At 51.6% G+C, this 24,664-nt stretch overlaps 1 protein-coding gene and 1 long non-coding RNA gene across 2 annotated transcripts in view; one reads left to right on the top strand and one right to left on the bottom strand.

Moving 5' to 3' along the window:
• Positions 1-24,664, top strand: part of SRC (SRC proto-oncogene, non-receptor tyrosine kinase) — a 50,875-nt gene that overhangs the window by 5,476 nt on the left and 20,735 nt on the right. The window contains exons 2-3 of the mRNA XM_042931010.1: positions 12,311-12,381; positions 23,918-24,114. The gene's annotated coding sequence lies outside the window, so the exon portion shown is untranslated. The remainder of the gene's footprint in view (positions 1-12,310; positions 12,382-23,917; positions 24,115-24,664) is intronic.
• Positions 88-4,041, bottom strand: LOC122215573. Its single transcript, XR_006200459.1, has 3 exons — positions 3,300-4,041; positions 3,008-3,215; positions 88-1,756 (listed from the first exon to the last, which is right to left on the bottom strand). It is a non-coding gene; the product is annotated as an uncharacterized LOC122215573 (long non-coding RNA).

Raw genomic sequence — 24,664 nt, 5'->3', positions numbered from 1 at the left:
TGAAATCTCTCCCAAGGTTTAGGGTTGGTATGTTGCTGGGGGCAGGCGATCCTGACTTTCGGGGCTTCTGGTTCTGGCTGATGGATCTCTACTCAGATCTGGAGTATCGGATCTTGCAGGGAGCCCCCAGCTGCCCGGATTGGCATCTCATGGGTGCTCAATGGATGCTCATGGCATAGAGGGAGTAGAAGTAGCAAGGCTCGTGGAGCCACTTGGTTCTGGGTTCGAATCTTGATTCTGCCGTTTGCTGTGTGGGATTGTGGGACAGCAATCGCTTGGAGCCCTAGTTTCCCTGTCTTCGAAACGGGATGACAGGGCCAGTGCCAGCTCTGATAAGGGGGTGTGAGGATCAGATGAGCTAATGTGTGTCTGCTCTGGCACAGAGCCTGCATACAGTAAGTGCTTAATATTTCTGTGATTAGGAAGGTAATCCCCTGACGAGGTGGGAATTCGGGACGGGAATTGCGGGCCAATTGATCAGGGAATCCCTGGGGCTGAGTCTGGGCACCTGAATCTGTGACAGGCTTGTCCTACGGGACGTGGCTGAGGGGATGGTTAACCAGAAACAGACAAGTTTTGTGACTGGGTAGACTGGAAACCACCAGCGCCATGTAGCCTCCCTGAGCCCGGCTCCTGCCTCAGCTGACCTGTGACTTGCCCATCTGTGACGTGTCAAGGCCTCCCAGTGTCCTAATCCCTGGCATTGAAGGCCTCCTCACTGAATGGGTCTCTCTCTGTGAAGGTGACCACTGATGGAGCCGTGGGTGCTTTGCCTCTTTGTCTGCTTGGCCTGAGAGGCAGGAGCTGTTATTGCCCCAGTGGTTTCTGTGGGGAAGGAGCTGTGGCTCAGAGAGAGGCCAGGTGGGCCCGGGCTCCACAGCAAGGGCTCCTGGAGGTGAGCTCTTCCCAGCCCCACCCCGGTCACTCCTACATTTTCCTTTCACTCAGGTGACCCCTTAGTCTTTCTGAACCGTTGGCTGTCTTCCTGTGTGCCCGAGCTGTCCAGCCTCCGTGCCTTGCCTCTGTGGGCCCACTGCCCAGTGGTCTGCCGTCTCGAAACTTGCCGAGGCGGCTAAGATGCCTCTGCCTCCAGAAAGTTCTTAGTGACCACCCTCTGTCCCCCCACCCGACTCCGTTCTTGCCTCCTCTGCACCCCGCTGCCACTCTCTGCCCTCCCTCATGGCTCTGACACATTCTGCCTTAGACGGCAAGTCATAGGATTCTTTTTTGCCTCTCAGGCAGTAAGGCGATAATCATCACCCCAAGGGTGCCGCACTTTACAGTTTACAAAGCACTTTCCACAGTCACCTTTGAGTACCCCCCAGCACGGCTAGGCAGATGGGGAAACTGAGGCCTCAAGCTCAGGCTCACCCCAGCTGCTCTCTCCGCTTGAGCTGACGGGACTGAACCCCGCCCCCACTGCCAAGAACCCCCAATCTCCTGAGGCCAGAACCCCTCTCTCAGAGCCCCAAGAAAGGAATTGGAGGTTCAGAGAGGCGAAGTGACTTGTCTAAGGTCACGTGGCCTGGAAGGCTGGCAGAGCTGAGAAGGGGCGGATTGTGCCCACGTTCCCACAGCTTCTGAGTGGAGAACCAGATGTAACCGTGATCCTGAGGGAAAAGTGACCAGCCCCTGGGGTTCCTTCAAAAGTCATCGGCTCCCTCAGCACATGCTTGAGCCCGTGTTCGGTTGCGAGTGCTTGTCCTCGTCCTCATACCTAGTCCTCACGATGTCTTGCAAGGCAGCAGTTCTGGCCCTGTTTCACCAGAGAGGAAACCGAGTCTCAGACAAGCAGTGACTTGCCCAAGGTCACACAGTACATGGATTTGGACTCAGGGCCCCATGAACACCGTGGGTCTACCCTGCCTCATCCAGGCTGGGCCCTTCTTTGCCTCCTGTCTGACCCCTGACCCTCCCTCAGCCCCTGCTAGGCATTCCTCTCAGGACAGAGAGGCCAGGAGACTTCTCTGGGGAGCCGCCTGCCTCCAACCCCAGGGCTTCTGCACCTCCAACTGCTGTCACCCACAAGCTCTGTGACTTTGGTGAGTCAGTTCACCTCTCTGTGCTTTGGCTTCCCTACCTGAAAAAATGGGCCTAATGACAGTATCCGCATTACGGGCTTATTCTAAGGATCAAGTGAGGTGCCTGATGCCCTCAGCAAAGCCGGCACATAGCACACCCTCAGTAAATGTTAGCCGCTATTTGGTTATAATTCAGATCAACTTGAAGAGGAAAGGATTGACAATCCCATTCTCCAGATAGGAAGACCGAGACTCGGAGGAGGGAAGTAGCATCCACCAGGCGACAGGGGGATGTCACAGCTAGAAAGCTCCTGGGGCACATCCCACTTTCCAGACGGGGCAACTGTTTCCTTCTGGGATTCAGTTTTCTCATCTGTGCGGTGGGTTTGTGCGTGTTGTGGGGAGATAGTTCTATCGCATCAAAGTACTGTGGTTCATCCATCAGTAGCCACCCTAGGGAGAGGGGAGAGGGTCTCCTCTTCTATCTGGGCTGGTGGGGCTGTGCCCTGTGCATTTTGTCCCTGAGTTTTGCCAAGTTCTCAAGCTTCGGCCCGTCTAGGAGGCTGAACCGGGCCCAGCCAGACCTTCTGGGTGCCCCGTGGCTGCTGACACCCAGGTCCCTCCACATCACCTGTTCCATCTGCCTCCTGTGCTGCGTGCCCTGGGCAAATGGCTTCTCTTATTGAGCCCCAATTTCCTTATCTGTGAGATGGGGGCAGGGGTCTTTTCTTCGTTGGGCAGTTGGGAGGACTGGATAAGCTCATTTCCCCCCAAATGCCCGCCTGCGCCAGGCTTATAGGAAGTACCCAGCTAGTGGTTATGGTTATAAGAATGGGAAGGTTTCTGACTGGCAGGAAGGAGGAACAGCATTCCAGGCAGAGGACCCATGTGAGCAAAGTCTCAGAGGTAGGACAGTTTAGGGAGCACCCGGTAGTTAGGTGGGGGTAAGTGGGAGAGGACTACCAACTTCCAGGCTTTGGACTGACCTGAGGCAAGTAGGCAGGGTATCAGCAGTGACTGCGGTGATGTTGACCTTCCTGCCCTCCAAACTGTAGCGTGGCTTTTGGAGGCTTGGGAGCAGCCACCTGTGATCCCCACCCCCATCCCTGCCAGGTGTTCCCGAAGGCCCTGGAACCAGATGAGCCACAGTTCTATTTGGGGACAATTCTGCTGTTCCCGTTTCTCTCCTGTGCCCTAGTTTTAGAAACAACGTGGGTTTGGTTACCAGTTGGCCATTTGCAGAAAGCACCTCCCCCCCCGCCCCCGCTCCGCCCATACCTTAGATCTGTGGGCAGCGTGGGCAAAACAGGACTCATTATTGCCTTTGGGGGTTGTTCCTGGCCTCTGTCCCTGGATTCTCTGGGCAGGGAGTTAGCAGCTGGACTCTTGATCACCTGCTGCTGGTGTCAGGGCTTGTGCTGGGTGCTGGAAACCCCAAGGGATGTGCTCTGGGAGCAGCCAATGCTCTGGTGGAGCTGGACACAGACATTGATCATTGTCCTACCACAGGGTAGGCACATATGAACTGTGGCAGCCCGTTACAAGGCCAGAAGGGCTTCCTAGAGGAGGTGATACCTGGTCTGAGTCTTAAAGGGTGAGCAGGAGCTCAGGAGGGAAAAAAGAATGGTGAGGGCATGCCAGAGGGAGGGCATGGGCGAAGCTCTGGTGGTGGGAACTCGCCTGGCGTGTGCAGGCATCGGTCATGTACAAGGCAGTTGGAAGGTTGACCAGGCAAGCCCTCAAACCCTTGCCAGGCTTTGCTGAGGTCTCCCGCTGAACGTGTGAAGGGAAGACAAAGAGAAGGGTCAGACTGGGCTCCAGTGCTCCATTACTGTTGCCGAGTGAAGGTGGCTCATGGGGGCTGGGGTTTCAGATAGGGATCGAGAACCCCTATCTGGGGCAGAAGGTGGGAGCCGGTTGGGGCCTTGGAGGGAGCAGGCCAAGAAGGACTTCCTGGAGGAAGTAGTACTGACAGCTTGAACCAGGGCCTGAAGGTGTGATGTGAGCAGCTCCTCTTGTCGGAGCCCTGAGGAGTGCTATTGACGTGAGAGGCGGCTGGTGGCCGTCAGTGGAGAGCCCGAGGGCCTGCTCGGCTGGTGGCCGTCAGTGGAGAGCCCGAGGGCCTGCTCGGGGGTCTACATGCTGTCCTCAGGCATGAGGAGAGACTCCTGGGCAGGACTGACTTGTCAGGCACTGTGGGCGTTCTGTTGGCATCGTGGCTTTGGTGAAGTGGCCCTGGAGAGAAGGTGGGTGCTAGCCAGACAAACGGGATTGATGGGGGAGCAGTGAGGAGGGGGTGGGGGCCTCTGTCCCCTCTCTGCCTCCTCATACATCCTTTCCCTGCAGAAGCCTGCCTGGCAGGAAGTGGTGGAGACGTGTTGGGGCCTGGCTGGCCAATTCCCAAGGTGCCTGGGGCATGGACTGGGTGTGGGGCAAGAGCTCTGGGTTCAGGACCCGACCTCCTTCCCTTGCTGGGTGAACCTTGCCAGGGTAAGGGTCTCCCCACTTGGGTGCAGGGCTAGGCATGGGTGCCCATTTGTACCTCCAGAAAGGCCCCTCCACCCTCTTGAACCCAGAGGGTCTGTGCTCCAGGCAAGGTGAGTTGAGAACCATGACTAAAGATTCTGGTGCCAGATGGGTGTGGGTTTGAAACCCAGCTTCGTTCTCTGCTGCCTGGGAGATCTTGGCCAAGTATCTTTGCCCTTCGGAGCCTCAGTTTCCTCATCTGCAAACACGGAGGTCACCCTAGAGCCTCCCTCCTAGGGCTTAATGAGGTTTCAGGGACCCCAGCCCCTGGGGTCTGGCTTTGGAGCCATTGGCCCAGCTGACCAGGGGTGGTGGGACCTGCTGGGTGGCTGAGGGGTGGCTTCTGGTCTGCCCCAGGCTCAGCACAGGCACTGAGGACAAAGCCCCTTTGTAGTAGGACAGATGGAGCCTGGGAGCCCCCCTCTTCGGACCGGAGGGCCGCCGCCTGCCCCTCCTCCTCACTCAGTTCCCCGGAGGGAAGGAGCTTCCTCAGACAGAGAAGATGGGAAATGAAAGTCGGGTTGTGCGGGAGGAGAGGCTGGGCTGGCTGCAGCTGCTCAGGCCAGAGCCTGGCTGGTGAGCTTGGGCGGGTCTGCGCCTGCTCTGGGCCATCTTCTCAGGGCCCTGGGCATCCCTGGCAAGTCGCAGGCCCACTGTGTGGGCCCGGTTCACTTATCCGTTCGTCGTCGTCTGTCCACCCATCCATCCATCCGTCCATCCTTCCATCCACCCATCCATCTATTCAGTAATTACCAGGCATCTACTCCATGCTAGGCCCTAGGCTTTTGGCCAGTGGCCGGACGATGCCCAAGCATCCCAGCTGTTAACTCTTGAATGTTATACCCACTGCAGCATATTCAGCCATGAGTGAGACAGAAGTGGCCCCTGTCCTCATTAGATGTGTACTCTCACTATGTCATCAGAGCTGCGGTCCACGCTAGGAAGGAGAAGTTGAAGGTCCTCACTCCAGCTGGGGGAGGTCAGAGAGGCCTTCTGCGAGGAGGTACAGCTTTGGAAACAAGACTCAAAGACAGAGCAGAGTTGTCTGGGTGTGTTGCCATTTGAACAGGTGGTTAGGAAAGGCCCCCTGAGCAGGTGATGTGTGAGTAAAGCGCCCGAAGGAAGTGAAGGAGCGAGGGGTGTAGCTGTCCAGGGGTGGTGTGCTCTGGGTAGAGGGGGCAGCAGGTGCAAAGCCCAGGGCAGGCGCCTACTGGGTTCTTGGGGTGAGGGGGAGCAGCACACCGAGTGAGAAGGGCAGAATACATGAAAAGGGGTAGGACTGCTAGAGTGCTCTCTAGGGTTTTGGAAGCCCCTGTGAGGACTTTGTCCTTTGTCGGTTAGGGGCTGTGAAGGCTGTTAAGTAGGAGTGATGGTTCAGACTGACATTTCCGAGAGGCTCTCTGCCCCCAGGTGGCCAGCTTGGAGGAGGAAGCCGGGCCTGAACTAGGGGGTGGCCGTGTGTTTGGATTCAGGATGTGTTTGGAGGTGGGACTGACAGGGCTTGGAACTGAGTTACATGGGGGCGGGAGGAATCATCTTTCCTCTCTTGGGCTGCTGGTGATGAGGGGCCGAGTCCCCACCACAGAGCACTGTGGCTTCTGGTTTATGTTTGTTCCCTCTCCCCAGCCCATCTGGAGGCACGGGGTCCCAGTGGCTTCTTCACCTTGTCCTAAGGACTGGACTAAGCCCTCCAGTTGCCGTGGCTCTGAACAACTGTACGCCTTAGGTGAAACTGGCAGGACCCTACCCGTTTTACAGATGAGAAAACTGAGGCCAAGAGTGGGACCTCCATAGCCTGGGGTACACAGCAGGGCAGGGTTGGAGTTTGGTCTCTCGGGACTCAGGGGATCTGTGGGTTTGGGGTCTATGGACCTTGCCTCCCCCCACCACTTCCAGCTAAAAATTTCTGGGTGTACCTGAGATTTTGGTTTTTTTTTCTGCCCTGAACTGTCTTGGAGATATGGAGGCTGCTCAGTGTGACCTCAGGGTCAGGGGTGGGGTCAGGAGCCTAGACTGTCACTTGCCATGTGAGCCGGACCTCAGTTTCCTCTGTTGGGGGCTGGCCCTCACAGCAGCTTTGGGAGGACCAGATAAAACAGTGCATGTCAAGTGCCAAGCCTGATGCCTGGCATACAATACACATTCAGTAATCAGCAGGTATTTTTATTATTGTTTCTGTGGGGAGTAAGGACATGTGTGTAAGTCTGGCCTCCGGCTACGTCCACCCACAGAGCGGGGCTTTGGGGGCAGGGCGGGAGTTGCCAAGTGATGTCTTCTAGATAACTCAGCACCAGGGGATTGAAAGTCCCCGGGATCCATGCCCAACACCACTTGCCACACCGGGAAACCGGCCATGAAACAACTTGGGACAGAGCAGGGTTTTACACCAGGTGGCCTGCCGCCTTGCCCTGCTCCCACGCCGCCCACTTCCGGGCCTTCTCCTTCCCTCTAGGGCTTCTAGGCTGTGGACAGGTGTGGACAAATCCTAGCGGGAAGGGATCCTGCACTCTACAGGGCAGGTCAGGGCCTGGGGTCTAGAAAGGGGTCCCCTTTCCGCCCAGGAAGAAACCCCAGAGCTACAGGGGCTGGAATAGTTCTGTCTCTCTGGGGCTGGGATTAGTGGGCTCTGTGGTCCACTTAGGCTTTGCCCTCACTGGGCTGCAGGTCCCGTCCCCAGCAGCACACCCGCCTCTCTCTGCTGGTGCCGGTACAAGCCTGCGGCGCCTTGCCCCTCCCTGGCCACACTGGCAGAGCCGGTTTGAGGCCTGCCCGCCCCGAGCGTGTTTGCACCACGAACATGGGACCAGACATGTTGTGGCTGCTTTGGCCTGTGGATGGCCCCTGGCTCACTCTTCCCTCACTCCTTGCTCACTCAGCAAACATCCTCTGCTACCTGTTCTGTGCCTGGGCCCGTGCCGGGTGCGGCTTGGGGCCTGGAGTTGCCTCAGACTTGCACACGGCCCTGTTTAAGTCAGGGGGGTCAGAACCTCTGCCACAGGGACACGCCAGGCAGGGGCAGGAGAGAGCAGTGGTCGGGGTATAGGCTGTGGGACTCGACAGACCCAGGGCCGAGGCCTGTACATCTTCATCATATGGGGCCCTGGGTAGGACCCATTCATCCTTCCCTTCCTCCCTCCCTTCCTTCAGCTCTTCCTCCCTTTTTCCCTCCCTCCCTCCCTCCCTCCTTGCACTGGAGTTTGTGAAGTCTCAAGGGAGGCAGGTGGTATAGCTTTGGGGAGGTGACAGCATGTGCAAAGTCTGAGGGCTAGGGGGTGATTACAAGTTAAAGGGAGGGTCGGGGGGTAGGGAGGAAAGAGAACGCAGCAGGCCTCGATCCTGTGAGCAGCAGGTAGGAGCTTTGAAGCCATCTTGCTGACTACTGTCCCCAGCCTCAGGCTCAGATGCTCCCTCCCTCAGAGGTCTGCCAGAGGCATCATGTCGTGCATAAGTAAATGGAGGACTGGACTTCCTGAGGTCACACATCGGGGACGGGCCACCTGTGTGTGGGCTTGGAGATTGGAGGAGGGGGAGTGGAACTCAGGGCTGACCGTGTGGCAGGGCCAGGCCACCAGGTGCTCCTGCCCACCAGTGTCACTGGAGGGAGTTCCTGCATGGGTGTGGGTGGGGAGGAGGGGGGGCACTGTGTGTTCCCGGAGCAGAGAGGCAGGGTTGCTGGCAGGGAACAGCGAACACTGTGAGCCCCTGAAGGCAGTGGGCAGAGGCTGCTGGCTGGCGGTTGTCCCCCCAAGCCCATCAGCCATCACCCATCAGCCAGTGGGGGTGGGGCAGCTGGGAGCCCAGGGAGAGATGACCTTGGAGAGGCTTGTTATCTCAGTGGCATGGGGTGGCGGTGGGGTGGGGATGGAAGGTTGGGATCTATCTGCTAAGGAATCCTTGGCATGCCAGGGTCTCTGTTTGGGTGCAGATACTGAGCCCCGAGGTGGGGGTGTGACTTGCCTGAGGTCACACGGTGATTCTGATGGAGGCCTTCCGCTCTCAGCCAGGTGGTACCTGGCTGGGTCCCTGAGACCCGCCTGTATTGGGCCTGGTGCCTTGAGAATCTTCTCTTCAGTCCCAGTGCCCACACCCTCATCCAGGGGCCGGCCCCGCCTCACCGTATAACCTGGGGCCGGGTGCCCCTCCAGAGTCTCAGCTCTTGGTCTGTGAATGCGGATGTCTCACAAAGCCTCCCTGACACCAGGGCTGTGACCCCCTGGCCTGTGAGCCTGCCCACCTGCTGGCAAAGGCCGCTTGGCCTCGACTCTGGGGTAGAGGCTACAGTAGGGTATAGGGTGGGTGAGACCTTCTAAGCCCGCCACCCTCACCGGCCCCGGGAGGCTCCAATGGGCAGGAGGACCAGTAGCCCCCTTCCAGTGACCTCCCTCTCAGGCCTTGGTGGAGGGGGATGGTGGGAAGTTGGCGTGGGAAAGATGGAGCCACCCACTGTGTGCTTGTCTTTCCCCCCATTTTGCTGTTGGGGAGACTGAGGCTACATGGTTTACACTGATCTTACACTCCCTTTGGGCCTTCCCAAGCAGTCCCTTCTGCCTGGATCCTACTTCCCCTCCCTCTTTTCACACACTGCCCAGCCTTCAGACCTCAGCTGAGATGTCCCCTCCTCTGGGAAGTCCACCATGGTTTAGGCCCCCTCTTGCCCCTCTAGCCCTCTAGAGTTCGAGATGACTGTGCTTTGCCAGGGTTACTGTGGGATGAAGGCTCAGTAACCTTACTTTGCCCTTCTCGACACCCTCAGGGGCCTGAGAAAACCTTCATGGCCTCTCAGTGTTTCAGGACCTTCTGATCTAGTTTGCTGGATAGATCCTCTCGGGGCCTCCTTCAGACCTCCTCGGGCCTGGGCCAAAGACCAGCAGTGGCCCGGTTAAGCTGGGACCCACACAGTTCAGACCTCTCACTCAGTAACCCCCTGCACATCTGACCTTCCTGCCTCAAAGCCTTTGCACATGCTGTGCCAACCTCCTAGACTGCCCTTCCCTTGCCTGCCTCCTTATTGGTCCAGTGGAGAGAGAATGGGCTTTGGTATCACTCAGATCTGGGTTGGCACCTGGGTCTCCATTTCCTGGCTGGGCAACTTCCTGGAGACTTTATGTTCTCATGTGTGACATGAGTGTGGCCATGGCTCACTTCAGGGCTCTTGGGAGCATTTGAAGGGGTAGCGTGAACCCTAGGTGGGAGGATGTGAGGGGGAAGCGTGTGGCCATCAGCATGCCCCATTCCACCCTGCCAACCTGCATTGGAGCAGCTGGTGGCATGGAGTTCTGGAGAAGGAGCCGAGGTGGCCCTAGACCCGACCGAGAAGACCCCCGCCATAGGCTCCTTCCTTGGGTCCTTCCCTTTAGGGAGAAGCTCAGAGAGGAAGGGACTTGCCAATCGGCTGCTAAGAGGTGAGATTTTAGTCACACCATTTAATCTGTCTGTGCTTCAGTTAAGAATGACACATAGTAGGTCCTAAGTAAATACTAGCTGTTACTACTGTCATTGTTCATATTCCCCCACTCTGAAGCCAGGGTCCTTTCCATGTTCTGAAACCACTTGTAGAAAAACACCCCCGTATGACAGGTAATTGCTTTGAGAGTGTGAAGGAAAAAAGGAATCAGGTGAAGATCCCAGCCTGGGGGTAGGAGGGAGCTTCTGTTCTAGTGGAGGGGGGGTGGTGCGTAGGGGAGACAGGAGAGGAATTCAGCCCCCATCTGTGAAATGGGACCGTTGGACTGGCATCCTCGCCGTGCTGCCCCGGCCTCAGCTTCCTCCTCTGGGGACAGGCCAGTGCTTGTGGCACTAGCCCTATGGAGCTGTTGTGAGGAGGGAGGAGGCATCAGTTGGGGACCCAGCCTTGGAGGCTCGGAAGGGTCAGTTGTTCACTCTGTAAGTGGTCCTTGGGCTGTGTGGCCCTAGGTCAGCCAGTCTCCCTGTCCTGGCTTCCATTTCCCCTTATGGAAAATGACTGGCCAGGGAGCCCTGCTTAGTCCCTGTTATGTGGACTTACCTGCAAGAGTCCAGCTGGGACCAGTGGCCTTGGAGAGAGGGGCTGACAACAGCCCGGGGCCAGGAGAGCCAGGATCCCCAGCTGGCCCTCTTTTGTCTTGGATGGTGTCCTGGGCCCTGACTTGGCTTCTCTGAGCCTTTCTCTGTCCCCTCCTCTAAAAGAGGGGACTGACTGTCCCTGCATAGATGGGGCCTGGTGAGAACCAGAGAGCTAAGCAATAATGGAAACAGTCATGTTCCTAATAGGAAGGGCCCCGTTTATTAAGCATGGCCTGTGTGCTCAGGGCTCTGAGTGGTTAGCTCACTTGCCTGTGCGACTACCTGGGGGTGACCGTGGCATCTCCATGGTACTGAGGGAGTCTTCGGTCAATTTACCCAGAGTCCTCCCATGGGCTGCAGCAGGGCGCCCCCTAACCACGATGCTGTAGCCCACTTGGGTCAGGCAGGTGCCTGCTGGGGCCTTTCTGGTCCCCTCCTTCCAGAGGCAGGACTGATGGCTGCCAGCGGGCTGTTTCCCTCCCCCCCCACCTCCACCCTCCTCCCTGCCAACACGTTCCTGACACAGCCTCCACCACCCACCCACCCATTCATCCTGCCCCTGATTGGGCCACTGTTATCAGGAGACACTCCTGGACTGGCTGAGAAGAGCTCTCACCTTGCCCTTCTGAGGGGGGGTTGTGACTGCTGATCTAGGCCCTGCTGGTGGCTCCCTTGGGGGGTGGGCCCTGGGACAGGAGGCTGCAGAGCCTAGACAGTTCAAGTCTACTTGCTGATGCTGTCTCTTATGAGTGCTGTGACCTTAGGCAAGCAACTTGACCTCTCTGTGCCTCAGTTTTCTCCTCTGCAAAACGGAGCTGACCATACAGGGCCGCAGTAGGTTCATCTGGACTCATGCATGTGGTGTCCTACTTAGCCTGGTGCCCGAGACGTACAGGAGTCTCTCTGCCCATTAACAAGCTGTTGCTAGCATTGGAGAATCAATTGTCCCTCCTTTTTTGTGGGGCCCCCAGTTTGGATGGCACTGTGTCTCCCTTCTGATGAGTGCACGTCAGGAGGGCCCCGCGGGCATTTTCTTCTTCAGGCCCGTGGGACGAGTGAGAGGGCAGAGCTGAGAGGCTCTTTTCAGAAGTTGAGAATGTGCTGTGTGATCTTGGGCAGCCCCTATCCCTCTCTGAGCCTCCTTTTCTTGGTCCGTTCTCTTGAGCAGTTGGATGTGGGTGAGGCTCTGCCTCAGCCCCTTCTTGTCCCCATCACTGTACTCTCTGTAATTCCTCCTTTGGCTGGTCTAGCTACCTGGCTTTTGTCTTTCACTCTTCAGTGCCTGGCGCATAGCAGGTGCTCAGCTAAGCTTTGTTGAAGAAGCCAACCAATGCACGACGATTGAGTGAATACCCAGGGCTCTCCTATTTCCAGGTCTTTGTGTGAATGGCTCCCTTTGCCAGGAACACCGGCCCTAGTCATCTCTGCTTGTAGAATTCCTCATCCTTGAAGTCCCTTCTCAGATGCTGCCTCTCCCGGCTTCTCCCAGTCAGAGAGGGTTGCTGGTGCTCTGCACACTTGGTCTGAGGCTCTCTGCTCAGAGATGTGGATGGAGACCTGTTATCATCCAACTCGTGTACATAGTAACGTATTCATAAACAACAAGGACCACGCGCTGACGAGGCACCAGGCACAGGGGGGAGCCTTGCGCAAGGATTGTCTTATTTCATCCTCCACGACAACCTTGAAGGTAGACATTATTATTATCCCTCCCTTTGCAGATCACAGAAGCTCAGAGAAGTGAAGTGACTTTCCCAGCTATGAGAGAGAGCGCACCAGGATTTGAAACCAGGTAAGACTGTGTTTTTTCTTAAAAACAAAAGGAAAACCATTAACACACATAGCAAAAAATAATTCAAACAGTCCAAAGGAAGACAGGGTAAAGCCTCTCTTTGCAGCCACATCTCCTTGCCCAAGGCAGGCACTGGGAGGGGTTTCTGGCGTGTCCTTTTAGGGAGAGGCAGACGTATACAAGCATGTATGTTAGAAAACAAACACAAACACATTGTAACATGTGGTATGTCCTGTTCCACACCTGTTTTTTCTTCACGTGTACCTTGAGGATCATTTGTGCTACTGCTTTCTTTTTCATGGTTGAATGGTGTTCTAGTATGCGCTGTGTGGATGGAGACCGTGCTTTACTTCATTGGCGAAGAATATTTTGGTTGTTTCCAGCCTTTTGCTTATTGTAGACAGTTCTGCAATGAATATCCTCCATCATACACTTCATATTCATGTGCGAGGGTTCCTCTGGGATTAATCCCAAACTGCAGGGTCGGGGAGCATGCGCGGTTGCAATTTTGATGGAGATTGCCAGAGGTTATGATCATGCACCCTCACACCGCATCCTCTGACCCCCCCACCAGTGCGGGTTGCTATAATTTCGGGGTCTTGGCCAATCCGACAGTTGAACAGTGGCCTCTGCTAGTGTTTGTTTGCTTTTTTTTTTTTTTTTTAATATCACAGCTTTATTGAGATATAATTCACAGACCAAACAATTCACCCATTTAAAATGTGCAATTTAATGGCTTTTAGTATATTCACAGAGTTGTGTAACTATTACCACAATGAATTTTAGAACTTTTTTCTTTTTTCTTGTTTTAAAGTTTATTTATTCATTTTTGAGAGAGAGAGAGAGAGAGAGAGAGAGGATCCCAAGCAGGCTCTGCACTGGCAGTGCAGGGCCCGACGCAGGGCTCAAACTCATGAAGCGTGAGATCATGATCTGAACTGAAACCAAGAATTAGACCCTTAACTGACTGAGCCACCCAGGTGCCCCTAGAACATTTTTATTACCCCAGAAAGAAACTGTGTGCCCATTAGTCACTCCCCACTCTCCTCAAACGTTTCTCCCCTAGCCCCAGACAACAACAAATCTTCCTGTTTCTATAGACTTGCCTAGTCTAGACCTTTTATATAAATGGAAGCATACAATACATGGTCTTCTATGCCTGGCTTCTTTCACTTAGCATCATGTCTTCAAGATTCTCCCATGTTATAACATGTTATCAGGACTTCATTCCTTTTTCTTGCCAAATAATACTCCATTGTCTGCATCTCCTTCATGATTAATGATATCGAGCATCTTTTCATGCAGTTATTGGCCATTTGTAGATCTTCTTTGGAGAAATATCCGTTCAAATCCTTTGCCCATTTTTTAATTGGATTGTTTGTCTTTTTGTTGTTGAGTTATAGAAGTTCTCTATATATTCTAGATGCAGATCTCTTATCATATATATGGTTTGCAAATATTTTTCCCATTCTGTGAATTCTTTTTATCTCCTTGATGGTGTCTTTTGGACACAGAGGTTTTAAATTTTGATGATGTCCAGTTTATCCATTTTTTCTTTTGTTGCTTCTGCCCTGGGTGTCATATCTAAGAAACCAAAATCATAAAATTTATACCTGTATTTTCTTATAAGAATGTTTTCAGTTTTACCTTTCATATTTAGGTTTGCAATCCATTTTTAATTTTTTTAATTAAAAAAATTTTTTTTAATGTTTATTTATTTTTGAGATGGTGGGGGGGTGGGTAGGGGCAGAGAGAGAGGGAGACACAGAATCCAAAGTAGGCTCCAGGCTCTGAGCTTGCACAGAGCCCAACACAGGGCTCGAACCCATGAACCATGAGATCATCACCTGAGCTGAAGTCTGGCATTTAACTAACTGAGCCACCCAGGCCCCCCTCGTGATCCATTTTGAATTGATTTTTAGTGTAGGGTCTGAGGAAGGTGTCCAGTTTCCTTCTTTTGCATGTGTCTATCCAGTTTTTCCTGTAACATTTGTTGAAAAGACTGTTTTATCTCCATTGTGTGGTGTTGGCATATGCTTGTCAAAACTCCTTTGACTGTAAATGTGAGGGTTTATTTCTGTCCCTCAATTCAGTCCCATTGATGTATACACTCTGTCCTGATGCCAGTACCATGGTGTCTTTTTAGAAAAAAAAATTTCTTTTAAGTAATCTCTACCTCCAATGTGGGGCTTGAACTCACCATCCTGAGATCCAGAGTCCCATGTTGTACTGAGTAAGCCAGCCAGGGGCCCCATGGTGTCTTGATTACTGGAGTTTTTCCACAAGCTCTGAAATTAAAATGAATGAGCCCTGAAGCTTTGTTTTTCTTTTTCAAGATTGTTTTGGCTATTCTGGGTCCCTTGACTTTCCATATGAATTTTAGGACCAATTCGTCAATTTTTGCAAAGAAGATAGCTGGGATTTTGATAGGGATTACGTTGACTCTGTAGATCAGTTTGGGGAATATTACCATTTTAGCAATGTTTAGTCTTCCAATCCATGAACATGGGATGTCTTTCCATTTATTTAGATTTTCCTTAATTTCTTTCAATAATTTTTGAATTTTGCACTTCTTTGGCAATTCTTATTCCTAAATATTCTTTTGATATTGTAAATTGTTTTCTTAATTTTCTTTTTGGACTGTTCATTAGCATATAGAAATAGAATTTATTTTTTATATATTGATCTTGTACTTTGCAAGCTTGGTGAATTTGTTTATTAATTCTGATCATTTTTTAGTGGAATCCTTAGGAATTTCTGTATACAAGATCATATCATCTGCAAACAGGGTGAGCTTTACTTTTTCCTTTCCAATCTGGATGCCTTTTATTTCATCTTCTTCTCGACTGCCCTGGCTGGAACTTCCAGTGCAATGTTAAAGAGAAGTTGTAAGAGTGGACATCCTTATCTCATTCCTGATCAGTACTCAACACCATTAAGTATGATGTTGAATATGAATTTTTCATAGGTGCCCTTTATCAGATTCCCTTCCAGGGAATTTGTTGAGGTTTTTGTCATGAAAGGGTGTTGGATTTTGTCAAATGCCTTTTCTGCATCTATTGAGGTTATGGTGTGGTTTTTGTCCTTTATTCTATTGATATGGTGTGTTACATTAGTCGATTTTCAGGAAGTTAAACCAGTCTCGTATTCTTGGAGTAAATCTCACTTGGTCATGATGTATAATTCTTTTTATATGTTGTCGAATCCAGTTTGCTAGTATTTTATTAAAGATTTTTGTATCTTATATTCATAAGATATAGCAGTCTGTAGATTTCTCCTTTTTTGGTTTTTAATGATGTCTTTGGTTTTGGTATTAGGGTAATATTGGCTTCATAGAATGAGTTGGGTGGTGTTCCTAGTGAATCCTTGGTATTAATTCTTCTTTAAATGTTTGATAGAATTCACCAGTGAAGCCAACTGGGTCTGGGTCTGTATTTGTGAGAAGTTTTTAAATTACTAGTTTAATCTCTTTTTCCTAGTTTTAGCTTTATTCCAATTTTCTATTGATTAGTTTTAGTTTTTTTTAAGGAGTTTGTCAATTTCATCCAAGTTATGTTATTTGTTGGAATAGCACTATTCATAGCTTCCCCTTATAACCTTGCTTTATTTCTATAAGGTCTGTAGTAGTATCCTCTCTTTCATTCCTGTTTTTAGTCATTTGAGTCTTCTCTCTGATTTTCTTGTTCAGTCTAGCTAAAGGTTTGTCAATTTTGTCAATCTTTTCAAAGAACCAACTTTTGGTTTTGTTGATTTTCTCTGTTGTTTTTATTTTCTATGCCATTAATTTCTGCCCTAATCTTTATTTCCTTTCTTTTACTTGCTTTAGGGTTTGTTTGCTTTTCTTTTCTGTTGTGTTAAGGTGGAAGGTTAGGTTATTGGCTTGAGATTTTCCGTCTTTTTTTTTTTTTTTTTAATTTGAGAGAGAGAGAGAGAGAGAGAAAGAACACAAGCAGGAGAGAGGGGCAAAGGGAGAGAGAGAGAGAGAGAGAGAAAGAGAGAGAGAGAAAGAGTCTTAAACAGGCTCCATGCTGATGTGGGGCTTGATCCCATGACCCTGGGATCATGACCTGAGCCAAAATCAAGAATTGGATGCTCAACTCACTGAGCCACCCAGACATCCCTTTCCTCTTTTTAATTTATTTTTTTCTTCTTTTAAAAAAAAAAAAAATTTTTTTTTAACGTTTTTATTCATTTTTGAGACAGAGAGAGACAGAGCATGAATGGGGGAGGGTCAGAGAGAGGGAGACACAGAATCCGAAACAGGCTCCAGGCTCTGAGCTGTCAGCACAGGGGCCCAATGCGGGGCTCGAACTCACGGACCGCGAGATTGTGACCTGAGCCGAAGTCGGCGCTCAACCGACTGAGCTACCCAGGCGCCCCTCTTCTTTTTTAATATAGATATTCATACTTACAAATCTCCCTTCAAGTTCTACTTTATTGCATCCCATACATTTTGATATGTGGTGTCATCATGTTTATTCACCTCAAAGTATTTTCTATTGTTTTGATGATTTCTTTGACTCATTGGTTACTGAGGAAGGTATTAATTTTTACATGTTTGTATTTCTGTTACTGATTTCTTAATTCATTCTATTGTGAAGGGAAACGTAGTTTGTATGATTTCACTCCTTTTAAATTTATTGAGGCTTAGAATATGGTCTGTCCCAGAGAATGTTCTGTGCACTTGAGAAGAATGTATATTCTGCTGTGGTCAGGGAGCTTGTGTAGTTTTAATTTGCATTAATATATATATATTTTTAAAAAGTTTATTTGTTTATTTTGAGAGAGAGAGAGAGAGAGAGAGAAATTTAGAGTGTGAGCAGGGGAGGAGCAGAGAGAGAGGAAGACAGAGAATCCCAGGCAGGCTCTGTCCTGACAGTGTGGAGCCTGACATGGGGCTCAAATCCACAAAGCATGAGATCATGACCTGAGCTGAAATCAAGAGTCAGATGCTCAACTGACTGAGCCACACAGGCGTCCCTGATTTACATTTCTCTTATAAATGAGGCTGAACATCTTGTCATATGTTGAAGAGCTGTTTGGCTTGCTGTAAACTATCTGGTTATTTTTCTTATTTTGTGGGAGCTCATTATATATTAAGGGGTAAACCTTTGTCTATCATATGAGTTGCAAATATTTTTCTTAGTGTGTTATTTTGCCTTTTGAATTTGTTTATGATATTTATTGAGCCATGCAGACATTGTAGGTTTTTATGTAGATAGATTTATCATTTTTTTTAATGTTTACTTGTTTTTGAGAGAGAGAGAGTGAGAGCGCACGTAAGCGGGGGAGGGGCAGAGAGAGAGGGAGACACTGAATCCGAAGCAGGCTCCAGGCTCTGAGCTGTCAGCACAGAACCCGACATAGGGCTCGAACCCATGAACTTGTGACGTCCTGACCTGAGGTGAAGTCAGATGCTTAACCTACTGAGCCACCCAGGTGCCCTGATAGATTTATCATTTTAAAAATGACTTTTAGGTTTGGGGTCTCTGGGTCACCCAGTTTGTTGAGCGGCCGACTCTTGATCTTGGCTCAGGTCATGATCTCATGGTTTGTGAGTTAAAGCCCCGTATCAGGCTTTGTGTCAGTGGTGCAGAGCCTGCTTGGAATTCTCTCTCTCTCTCTCTCTCTCTCTCTCTCTTTCTCTCTTTCTCCCTTCCCCTCCCTCCCTCCCTCCTTCTGTCTCTCTCTGCCTGTCTCCGACTTGTGCTGTCTCTCTCTCTCTCAAAATAAATAAATAAACTTAAAAAAATGATTTTTAGGTTTTGTGCCATGTTAAGAAATGTTTTTTCTCGTTCTGAGATTAGAAAATTTATTCTCTGCTTTCCGTTTGAGAGATTCATGGTTTTATTTTGTGTGGTTTAAATCTGATTGATCTGGGATTTATAGGCATATGGAGTAGGTTCGAAATCTGACTTTAATTTGTTTCCTGACGGCAGGTCATTGATCTCAGCTCTATCTTAAAAATAATCTACCTTTTTTTATACGGGCATGAAATGCCACCTTTGTTATGTGTTAAATCCCTGTATGTTTGGGAACAATTTTTGGACCCTCTATTCTGTTCCATTGATTTGTTTTTGTGCTGATATCATACAGTTTAAAAAAAATTTTTTTTTAGTGTTTATTTATTTTTGAGAGAGACAGAGAGAGAGTGCAAGCTAGGGAGGGGCAGAGAGAGAGGGAGACACAGAATCCGAAGCAGGCTCCAGGCTCCGAACTGTCAGCACACAGCCCGATGTGGGGCTCGATCTCACGAACTGTGAGTTCATGACCTGAGCCGAGATCAAGAGTTGGATGCCTAACAACTGAGCCACCCAGGCACCCTGATTTTATTTTCTGATCGCTGTTGGCATATGGATACATTGTGGATTTGGAGGTATTAGCTTTTAATTTCCTTCCACTGAATTTGCTTTTTGTTTAGTGGTTTTGCAGCAGATTCTCTTGGATTTCCCAGAGCTGCACGGGTAACATCTGCAAATGATGATACTTGTCTTCTCTTTTCTAATTCCCCTTTATTACTTCCCTTTCTTGTTCTTAGCTCATTGGATTGGCAAGGATCTCAGAGCAAGGTTAACTCGTGGACACACTTGTCTTTTCTGGACTCTTTCCCCGCGAAGTGGCTTTTCTAGGCCTGGGGTCCTAAGGAACTCTGCCAGACAATCCCTCTAGGGCCGTGCACAGAGCTTGGCACGTAGTAGGAATCTGGGAAGCCTTTGCCTCATTGGAGGAGTGATTACAAAAGACAGCAAGGATCTAAAAAAGGTTTTCCGCAGTAATGATGATGGTAGCTGGTGTTTATTGAGCACTTCCTATCTGCGAGGCACTATTAAGTATTACCTCATGTTTTCTCACAACGAGGCTAGCTGTGTGGGAACAATTGTGCGGATTCCCATTTTTGAGAAGGGGTAGACTGAGGCCCCCTTGAGGCTGCATGACTAGGACGCGGCAAGGCGGCATCTGAACCTGGCGCTCTGGCTCCAGGCTTATATTTTTGTGATGCTTCTGCTTCCCAGGAGCGTCCAGAGTTATGGACGATGATATCAGAGGTTGGCCTCTGACCCCTGTGTTGCCTCTGTGTCAGGGAGGCGGAGGTGGTGGAGTGGTAGGTGCGCCTGGGGCGGTGAGGGCTGCCCGCACAGCACGCCGTACGTCACTCTCCTGGACCTCGAGCACGCCAACCCCGGTGCCCTCACTTGCTGCATGGCCTCGGGCAAGGTTTAGCTTCTTTGAACCTTGGTTCTGCCTGTCAAGTGGGCACCGTTGGAGCCCCTACTTCATTGTGCTGTCAGGACAACGGGGCATCCGCTGCCTATAAAGTTCCCAGCGCTGTGTGTGGCATTCAAGGCCTGGCCACCTGACTGCCGCCTCCTCTCGCATTGTTCCTCTCATCCCCGGTAATGATAACGACAGCGAACAACATCGGGTGCTGTTTGTTGAGCATTTATTCTGCGCCTGGCACATGGACTCTCTCTTTAATTCTCAGATGTTAGGCTTATTATTATCCCCATTTTAAAGAAACTGAGGGGCGATGTGACTTGCCCAAGAAGATGTAGCTAGTAAGTAGTAGAGGCAGGATTTGAACCCAGGCCCGACTGGATTCCTCACTCTCAACTCCTAATCCCCTGGCCTCCTTTTGCCCTGACAATAGTGGAGGTGACGCTCTTCAGAGTAGGGAATGAAGGGGTGGGTATGCCGTGACCGGACCACAGTTTATTCCCCAGCCTCTTCTGGATGTTGTAAACATCTGTGTGCCTGGGGAGGGGCGAGGGGGGAGAGTGTGGTGCCCTCCAGCAGGGGGGCCATGGGAGAGAGGATTCGGCTTCATCCAGAGGGGAGTGGTGGGAAACTCTTCAGTGTTGTTGTTTTTTTTTTAAGTCTCATTAAAAGACAGTTTTTGACAAGGTAATTTCTAAATGTCAAGTGATACAGCAGATACGTACAGTAAAAAAGGGATTTTCCCCTCCCCATCCCACATCTTTTGGACGAAACACTGTGAAGAATTTGGAATCCTTCCAGAACTTTCTCTACAGCTCTATAGCACGTGCTCTCATAGACACACTTACGCACATGCTAGTTTCCTTCACAGAAATCATTGCACATACGTGTGCTATGTGTGCGTGGTGAGCACAGGCTCATTTACTCTTCCCGCTAACCCCACGACTTCGGTAGCATTATTGTCCTCATTTTCCAACTGTGGAAACTGAGGTCGCGAGAGGCCCAGAGGACGTTCTGCGCTGGCAGCTTCCTCTCTTCACAGCGCATCTCCTCAGGCCACACTGAGCTCTCGTTCTGTTTGATCAGCTGCATGGCTGTCCACTCCACGAACAGACCATCGTTTCTTTATCCAGCCCCTCTCTCACGAGCACGTAGGTCATTTCCGGTTTTCCACGGAGAGTGCTAAGCAGAGGAGGCCCCCGCTGTCTGTGCGGTTTACAGGGACGCCTCTGGCTACAGGGAGGAGGGTGCAAGCAGGGCCAGACTCCTGCATCCAGACCCAGGCAGACGGGTGCCTGGCTGAGGGAATGGAGAGAGGGTTGGGGGAGGCATACATTTGAGGAAGATTTGGGGAGGTGGGAGAGCCAGAGCGGAGACGGTGACAGGTGACACGGGGCTGGGGCTACAGCCTTGAGGGGAGACGCCAAGTCAGCCCAGGGCCCCTGGGGCACGAAAGGCTGGGGCGGACAGGGGGCAAGCATTGCAGGCCTGCTTCCCGGCACCTCCCGTGCACAAGCCCTCAGTCTGGAGACTGTGGTCAGGAGGCTGAGGTTAGGAGCGGCTCCCCAGAGGAAAGGGGCCTCCTTCCTCTGGGAACCTCAGGCACCCCCCAGTACGGAGGCCTCGCCACTTCCCCTTGGCCCCACAAGGGTCTATCTGTATCTCAGAGTGTGCAAGTGGCGGAAGAGATGTAGGGTTGGCTCCTCTCGAATGGGCAACTCATGGTGACTTGGCGTTTGGGCCCCAGAACCAAAAGGCCCTGAGACAGCATCCTGCCTCAAGAAAGGAGCCCCGGGGTCTGGGAGGGTGGTGTCTCCTGAGGTCACATAGCCCCTGGCAGCAGCCCTGCAGGGGACTAGACCCCACCCTAAATGTGCCTGTCCTTCCTTGAGCACATTCTGCTTTGTTGAAGCCAGAAACCTCTGGCTTTCTCTGGGAAGGGAGCTGCCTTATCTGCTCGTGCCCCATCCACCAAGGGCATCTGACTATTCCACGTGAGAGAGGTCCCGAGGGCAAGGAGGTGGAGCCACGAGTTCCCCCAGTAGACCCCATGAGCAAGCCCCTGATTCCTGCCTGTCCAGTGTGGTTCCCTGTCCCCTTTCCCCCTCGCCGTGTGACCTCAGATAAGTTCCTCAATCTCTCTGTGCCTCAGTTTCTTCCTCGGTAAAATAGGAAAACTATTAGTATCTGCCTTCTAGATTATCATGAGGATTTCATGAATGAGTATTTGCAAACTGCTTGGAGCAGGGCCTGTCTAAGGTCCAGGCCCTGGGAGTTTTTGAATATCCGGGAAGGATACTTGGTCTCCACAACATGACGTGACAGGAACAAGGCAGGATGCAAACCATGTCTATGCTCATTTAGTCTTTTGTCTGTTCTGCACATATTTCCAGAACAATTAGTAGGTACCAGGTCTGTCCTGGCCACGGGGCAGGTGCAGATGGATATGACCCAGTCCTGCCCGCAGGGAGCTTAGACAAGGGCACTAGATGGAGCCCAATTTTGTTTACAGTCATACATTCCCATGATGCCTGAAGGAAACACAGTGTCACGCCCAGGCGATTGTCTTCTAGGGGCAAGGCTGGCAAAGTGCCGCTCTGTCCTGAGCATGTGCTGTGTGCTTTCCTCGCTGATTCTCTCAAGAGGCCAGTCATGTGGGCACTGTTTTTCTTCCTGACTGCCAGAGGAGGAAACTGAGGCCCCGGTCCCATGCTGGGGTGGTAGGGCTGGGATTCAAACACTCTAGTACTCTAGCTCTTAACTTCCACACGCCTGCCTGTCCACAAACACGTGTTACTTGTATAATCAGATTTAACCACAAAGACCAACAAAACAAATAGAACAGAAACTCCACAAACCAACAAACATTGCAAACAGAGGCCAGGCCACCGTAGCTGGTTTTGAAGGCCCTCTTGTACTTTTTCTCCTGCCCTGGGAGGAGTGGTCTTGGTCAGTACAAGAGATTGGGACCAGGAGCTGTCTTTTCTTCTCCTTGTACCCTCCCAAGAGGGCACGTGCATTTTCTTGGTGCCAGGAGAGTGCTGGCCCTGGTCCAGGCCTGGCTCTCCCTCTTTCTCCACAGCACATTGACCAATTACTCTTTCTCCTGTCCTTGATTACCTCCAGGGACAGGGGGCTCACCCTTCACCGTTTAGTTCATTCTGAAGAAAGTTCAGGCTCCTAGAAAGTGCTCTATTTAAAAAAAAAAAATTATATTTAAAAAATATATTTTTATAATTTTTATTTCCCCTGAAAGTCCCACAAACAAACGTCCTCTGACACAGGCCTGGCCAGGTCATCTCTGTGTCCCTCTGTAGACTAGCATAGCCCCTGCTGCTCAGTCAGCGCTGTGAACGCTATATCAGGGAGCCATTGGGTAGGGAGTGCAGTGGGCGGGGCCCGGCCTCCAGCAAGCCCGGGCTGTGGGTAACTGGGTCAGTGGGGCCCACGGGACACCAGCTCTATGAGTGCTGATGTGACCGAAGTGGACTGGGTTGCCATAGAAATTGGTCTTCTTTGTCCCCAGGCCTGTTGGCCTGTCCCTCAGGAGGCCCAGGTGATGATCCCTTGGGCTATTGAGCAGATCTCCTCAGGGCCTCCCCAGCCTCACAATCTCTGATCTGGATGTCCCCTGGGAGCAGGCAGGCCACGCCCACCTCGTGTGGCCAGTCAGCCCGAGGCCCAGGGGGTGCAGGAGCTGGCTGAGGTTCACACAGGGAGGAGAGCGTTCAGAGCTGGGCTTGCTCAGGGCCAGCCGTCTTGCCTAAGGCCTCGGCCAGTCAAGAGCACTTTTCCCCATCCGTGGGTTCCCAGAGGAAATTCTGGACTGATTGCAGGGACTGCCGCATTCCCTGGAGAATATTCAGAACCCACCTTGTCGGTGTGTCCAGAATGGCACGATATCGGTAAGAGCTGATGTGGCAGGGTGACCTGCTATGTCCCCGGCAGGAGCATACTTGTCGTGTTCGGTTGCCACGGAGCTGGATGACCCCATTGTTTCCAGATGAAGAAACAGGGCCCAGAGAGGTTAAGTCACTTGCCTGAGGTCACACGGCCGATGAGGGGCAAAGGTGGGATCTGAGTCTGGGGAGTCTGGCTCCAGAGCCCATCCTTAACCACCGTGCCAAACCCTGCCCTGCTCGTGCTCATAAGATGCTTTGGGAAGGCCAAAGGCTGTTTCAGGTCTGGGAAGCCCTTAACGTTGGAACTTTCAGTTAGAGCCTGATAAATTGTGACCCAAGAGCCAGAGCCGTGGTGATTTCTCTTTCTAATCGTGTCCTCACAACAGCCCTGAAAAGTCTGCTTTATCCCTGTTTTGCAGATGAAGACGCTGAGGCCCAAAGAGGGGAAGTGAGTTGCTTAGGGTCACATAGCGGGAGAAGTGGAGCAGAGCCTCTCGTCCGAGCCCCCTGACTCCACACCTGGTGTTCGTGCTGAGACCTCAGGCTGCTTCCCAGATCCTCTGGGACAGCCCCTGCCTTCCACCGGGTGAGGCGGTGACCCACCAGGGCTGCCAAGGTGAGGGAGGAGGGGGGCGTGGCCACGATGGGTGGGAAGACCAGGCCCACTGGGAGCTGAGGCCGGCCAGGATCTGTGTGTTGGGAGGTAGGAGGCAAAAGAGGGTGGCGGGGCTGTGGGCATCATTGGGAAGTTTTCAGCTTGTTTTTTTTTTCTGGATACCATGTTATCAAGGAGAGGTACAAAAGCCAGGAGGACTTAGGCCAGAAGGGATTTAGAGAAAACTTCCCAAGGGGGGTGACTTTTAAGCTGAGGACTGAAGGAGGCCTGAGTTATTCTGGTGAAGTGGTCAGGGAAGAGCATCCAGGCAGAGGAAACAGCATGTGCAAAGGCCCTGTGGCTGGGGTGAGCTCCCAGACATCTCTCCTTCCAGCCTCCTGCTATATCTCTGCCTTGGTTGTATATCTTAGCACCTTCCCGTCTGCTGTTAGACAATTTTAGTCAGTCATGTATTTGCTCAGCAGACCCTCGGTGAGCCCTCTCCTATGTGCTGTGTGCCTCGGATATAGACATGACTCAGATTGTCCCTGCCCATGACAGACAGAAACTG

The sequence above is a fragment of the Panthera leo genome, chromosome A3 (genome assembly GCF_018350215.1).
Source record: "Panthera leo isolate Ple1 chromosome A3, P.leo_Ple1_pat1.1, whole genome shotgun sequence".
Classification (NCBI taxonomy): domain Eukaryota; kingdom Metazoa; phylum Chordata; class Mammalia; order Carnivora; family Felidae; genus Panthera; species Panthera leo.
Note: the sequence above shows the minus strand (reverse complement) of the source record. Positions and strands in the feature narration are given on the sequence as shown.